The sequence below is a fragment of the Jaculus jaculus genome, unplaced genomic scaffold (assembly GCF_020740685.1).
Source record: "Jaculus jaculus isolate mJacJac1 unplaced genomic scaffold, mJacJac1.mat.Y.cur mat_scaffold_37_1_1805170_arrow_ctg1, whole genome shotgun sequence".
Lineage (NCBI taxonomy): Eukaryota > Metazoa > Chordata > Mammalia > Rodentia > Dipodidae > Jaculus > Jaculus jaculus.
Genome location: NW_025423493.1, coordinates 710,346 through 716,453, shown reverse-complemented (window position 1 = coordinate 716,453; position 6,108 = coordinate 710,346). Strand labels below are relative to the sequence as shown.

The window sequence follows — 6,108 nt, the reverse complement described above, 5'->3', positions numbered from 1 at the left end:
GCATGAAAGACGCACAGATGAGGGGCTCATGCATGCTTTCATCACAGTTACAAGGACTGCTGAGGACAGGAAATGTGTGAGGTCAGTGTCCCTGCAGAGAAGCCATGGAACGCCACTGCATAAGGCTGTAAAGGTGAAGCCTGAGTTGCAGTAGAGACAGCAGCATGTTTGAGATTGCAGAACCTCTGAGGAAAAGCTACATGCATGGAGTAGAGCCTGAAGGAAGCATAGGTAGAGGATGGGGCTACTAAAGGCTGTTGAAGACACACAATTTCACTGTAAGCCCCAGATGCCAGGCACAGGGCCACAAATGGTGAGAACAAGCATTTGCTTCTTTAGCATGGCATTGAGCTTTCATAGTGTAATCGACAAAGCTTTTGCTTGAAAAACATGTAAATGACTTACAAAAATCTCAAAATATTTTAAGTAAGTTTGCTTTAAGTAAGTTTTGTACTGGGCCCCATTCATAGCTCTCCTGAAACACATAATGGTGTGTGGACCATAGGCTAGATACCCCTACTTTGATGATTCAGGGACTTGTAGTCACATCTTCTCCTTTAATCATGATAGAAATGTGTGTCTTCTTATTTTTTATTACAGTTTATCTGGTTAGAGACTCACTGACATTGTTTTTATAAAGAATCCACTTTAAATTTTGTTAATTTTTTTCTATTGATTTTTCTGTATTGAATTTCTGCTGTAAGTTTTATTACTTCATTTTGGCTAACTTTGCTTTGCATTCATTCCTTTCTAATTTCCTAACAGAAGATTAAAAATATTTTATTTTTATTTATTTGACAGAGAAAGAGGGAGAGAGAGAGAGAGAGAGAGAGAGAATGGGCATACCAGGACCTACAGCCACTGCAGATGAACTCCAGATGTATGTGCTCCCTTGTGCATCTGGCTAACATGGATCCTGGGGAGTAAAACCAGGGTCCTTTGGCTTTGCAGGCAAACACCTTAACTGCTAAGCCATCTATCCAGCACCTAACATAAGTTTAAAGCGCTGACTTTTGTGTTAACATAAATGCTTTTAATTCTGTAATTTACTCCGAAATACCATTTAAAATAATATTTATTTATGTATTTGCAAGCAGAGACAGAGGGAGAAATAGAAATAAGAGAGACAGAGAGAAAGTACGCATGCTAGGACCACTAGCCACAGCAAACAAACCCCAGAAACATGTGCCACATTGTGCATGTGGCTTACATGGGTATTGGGGAATCAAACCTTGGTCCTTAGGATGTGCAGGCAAGCTCACAACCACTAAGCAACCCTTATAGCCCCTAAGCACCATTTTTACTGCAATGAATAAATTTTGGAGAGTTGCATTGATTATATTAAATTCAATCAATTTGCATTAATTCAATTAAAAATATTTTGACATTTATTCAGAATATTGATCTAGTTACTTTATAGAAGTGTCCTGTTTGAGCTCCAGGCATTTGGGAGCTTTTCCAAGTGTGTTGCTGATACTTGTTCCCTGCTTGAATCCATTGTGGCCTAAGGCAGACTTTCTGTGATTTCACTCCCTTACATCAACTGTGATGTATAACAGGCCCCGGAATGAAATTTGTCACGACTACTTCTGCCTTGTGTTGAGAAATGTCCTATGAAGGATAAGATGTCATCCAGGGATATTATGTTATTATTGTTGCTTTTCTTTTCAGTAAAATTGCAAGTAACACTTTTTCCTCATATAATAGATATAGTAATTCCTACAGAAATATGTTATTTCTTAAACTTTCATTTTGAAAGTTTTGTGACATTAATAGTTTAAGATTAATATAGGACAAAGAGGAGAAATACCTGATAATACTAAGAAAGGCCATTTGATGTTGTCTCTACTATCTTAGGCATGCAGGCGTTATTATCACTGCCCTAGACAACATCACTTGTGTGAGGTTTCATGCCCTGGGGTATTCTTTCTGACTTTAAATAAAGAACAAGGATTTTTATGAGCTTCTTGATGTTAAGAGCATATGCACAAGGTGGAGTTAACCTTATTGATATCAGTGATCTTTCTGGAAAATCTGGGTCTCCTGTGCTGGCCTGTTTTCATCTTCCTACACTAGCTTCTAGCCACAGAAGGGCCACCCAACACTTTCCACTGTTGCACTGATGCTGATGAGAATTGGGAAGGAAAGAAGAAAAATAACAAGACCCTATATTGAGCACATGAGTATGTCACATTGTCAGGTCAAATATATTCAAGAGGTGAAAATTCTGATAAAGCTTTATGTTGACAACACTTCATCCCCACTGAAAACAGAGCTCCATCAATGGGGTCAGGAGCAAGTATTTTGGCTTAAGCAGCTTTCTTTTTTATTCATTAGACACAAGATTGTTGACTCTGATGAAATGCTGAAAATGAACCAATAAATATCATTTAGAGAAAAATGTGTCACTGTGCCAAGAAAGTGCTCATGGAACTTCAAGGAAGAGAAGTGCTCTTAGTGAAATCTAGAGCTGTTTTTTTTTTTTGTTTTTTTTTTCTAAGTTCACGTCAGACGGGTTATGTGCCAGAGCGTAACAAGGTTTAGTGGGAGGCACACGTCACGCAAGAGCGTGAACACCCAATCATCATGCTTATGAACCAATAAAAGGATCTAGAGCTGTTTTAATTGTGTATTCTGACATGGTCAAAACAATTTATTGTTTAAATTTATGAAAATGTAAATGCATCATGGTGCTGGGTTACCAGAATTGGGGCTATAAAATTGAAAAGGATGGAGATTAAATTAAACTTTATCAATCCAGATATTGAGAGTGGTGGTACAATGGGTCAGTGGACAAATCACTTGCTGCACATGTATGAGAACTGGAGGATAGATCCCCAGGACCCACATAAATGATGGGTACATATGGCCACTCACCTTTAATCCTAGTACTCAGGAGGTGGAAAAAGATACCCAGGACAAGCTGGCTAGCTAAACTACAACATTAACAAGTCCTGGGTTCAAGTGAGAGGTCCTTCCCCAGTAACTAATGTGGAGAACAATGTAAGAACACAAGTGAACTCAATTTATGGCCTCCATATGTATGTGAACACATGTACATGCACACCTAAATACATGTACATCTGTACCCACACACATGTGAATACACATACACATGCAAAAAATTATATTGGGAAAGGATTCATTGTACACAAATGGCTGCAAAGTCAGGGCCTGATGTGAATCTTCCATGTTTCAGACACATCTTCATCCCAACCTTTCTACATTTATTTCTTAGAGTAATATTTGCTGTTATTAGGACACCACAGAGAAAATATACAAAATCTTTCAGGAGCCCAAACAACTTTCCTTATTTTAATATTCTGTCCATTAATATGCTAGTTTTAATTTCTAAGGAAAATACAGAAAATCAGAACACAGTGTTACCAATAATAGGTGTATTCTAGATGTTTCTCTCTTTTTTATTTTGAAAGATAGAGAAAGAGGGAGAGGGAAGGAGGGGAAGGGAAAGAGAGAGAGAGAGAAAGAATGAATGCTCCAGGATCTGAAGCCACTGTGAATGAACTCCAGACTTTTGTGCCCCCTTGTGGGAAATTGCATCAGTGCATGAGACCTGGAGATTTGAACATGAGTTCTTGCAGGTAAGCACCTTAACAGCCAAGCCATCTCTCCAGCCTGTCAATTATCTGTTTTTACTACACCGTGAAGATTTTAATTAAAATAAATTGCTAGTCTTGAACTCAGACACCTTCTGATGTAATATAAATTCAGAGTAAAATAATTTGAATTCATTTTCCTACAAATCATTGCTCAATGAAGACAAGGGTTTTGTGAAAAGAAAATTACAATGCTAAAGATCACACTTAAAAATGAAGTGTGACAAGGTGATAGAAATTAAATGGAACAAAACATACTGTAAATATTGTACACTAATATTTTGATGTCATAGCACTTACAATATCACTCATAAAACTGTTTTATACAAAGCCTTTAATTTTTAAAAGTGACTTAAGGATTTCAGAAAAAAAATGAAAGGAATACCCATAGTAGAGGATATTGCCTTTGATTTTTTACTAGAGTTGGCATCATGCATGTGTCTAGTATCTCCACTCATCCTGGATTCTCCATATCATCCAAGTGCATGATGTCTAGTGTTATGGGATCTGGCGCAGTAGGATCCCCCAGGGACACATAAGAATTGTCTCTCATACCAGTATTATTTTCTGTAATAAAGATACATAAGCATGTACTAAAGATCTCACCAAATCATAGCAGGTAGAGAGACGATGGAGAGACCAAGGCTTCAGGTCTCACAAAGGCCACAATAGCATCTCCTGAGCTCTTCAATCAGTTGAGGATGAAAGGGGAAGATTTCTCACTGGGGAAAAATCCTCATTTTCTTTCTTTGTGGAAAGGACTGCTTTGAAGATACATTTCATGTGAAATAAAATGATGCTTTAGTGAAGCAGAGACCCAATGCCACCCCTTCATTCTGCACAAGGCATGGATGGGACCAGCAAGGAAGTAATACTCTGGTTGGCAGATGTCCTGGAAAGAGATTAGTGGTTACAACTCATTTTTTCTGGGTTCTCACAGAGACCTGCATAAGTCCAGGGTTGACAGAAATCAGAGGTCATGTTAATGACACTTGAGTCCAATAACAAAAGAATCAGTGTAGATTCCCACTCACACACTAGCTTTAGTGTGCGACTTATCTTGACACCAGATTCAAGGCTTATATCCGCTAAAAGAGTAACTGTCTTAATTTCCTTAGATCCTGTACTGTCATAAATTAATTGGGAGCACATTTAAGTAGGGAAACTAGGTAAAATGCATAGAAAATACTTAGCTAATGGGAGTTAGTACAAGAGTTGTCCTTCAGGAGCAAATGCATATGAAGTCAACTGGTGGCTATTATACATAAACATCTGCTGTGTATACTTCCCACCATACTGCCACTGCACAACTTCCAACTGTACTTGCCCTAATGGAAATCTAGCAAGGATGATGGACTGTCCTCAGTCAATACCTGGCAATAAACCATGATGGTACCTTTAGGGGGGTTGTCAACTTTAAGGTTATAACTTGCAGTATACACACTTGCTTTCACCTAACAAACACTTAAGAGGATCTTCCATGAATCAGAAATGATTCATTTTTCCCCTTCTGAGGGAAAGATTAAAGGTTTATTCATAGGGATGTCTGCTAGTAAACAAGCAGGATGGCTTGTTTCTGCCTCTGAATACCTCAGATGCAATTGCAGAAGAGAACAGAGGATTTCTATGAGCACCATGTTTTCACCATGCTCTGCACTGCATGTATTTATTAATGCCACCTGAAGCAAAAAGGACCCCATGAATCATTTCTTAACAGAGCCTTGGAAATGTAATTGAAGTTTTCTCTCATGTACATCTTTGATGGCTACATGTCAGCATCCCATATCTTCTAAAGGACTGGTCTGCTTGTTAATGTCCATCCTGCAAACTCCCATAGCTGTTGAGAGGCCAGAATTTATTATTTTTGTGCTACTTTCATTTATCATGTGGAGATGAATGTGTAATCTGCAAAATACTAGAGTTTCCACATTGCAAAACGTATATTTAAATTTACTTACTCATATGTTTTTGCTCCAACTTACTGAATATTTTCCAAAGCAGAAATATATTCAAGTTTAACATTTCACAGTTTTATCCATGTGACACCAAACAGTACCTGAAAATTAACTACTATCTAAGCTAAAGCCCACATCTTTTATGAAACCTAAAGCAAACCTTAAATGATTCCAGATTGTCATTGATGCCTTGTGAGTCAACTCTGCATGTGGGGGACACTGCCAAACCAGAGATACCCCAAGATCTGAAGCTCTGACATAATTGAAGGGCAGAAGGCACAATGACATTTTTAGTTACATCAGAAATGAAATGTATGAGAGGATCATGATCAGATCCCAGATGGAAACAGACATCTGACTCACAATCTGAAACAGCTGGCCCAGGACACCAACAGTGTCCAAAGTGAGCAGCCTAGGATTGTAATGTCCTCCTGTTGGAGTGTGCCTTTATTCAACATAAACTGACCTTCCTTATCTTTCCTAACTAATGTTGAAGTCTGCCTTGTCAGATATTAGGATAGCAACCCCTGCTTGTT

At 38.3% G+C, this 6,108-nt stretch overlaps 1 non-coding gene across 1 annotated transcript; it reads right to left on the bottom strand.

Moving 5' to 3' along the window:
• Nucleotides 1-2,505: 2,505 nt before the first annotated feature.
• On the bottom strand, nucleotides 2,506-2,610 carry LOC123457361. The gene has a single exon (XR_006635004.1). It is a non-coding gene; the product is annotated as a small nucleolar RNA U13 (small nucleolar RNA).
• Between the last annotated feature and the right edge of the window lie 3,498 nt (nucleotides 2,611-6,108).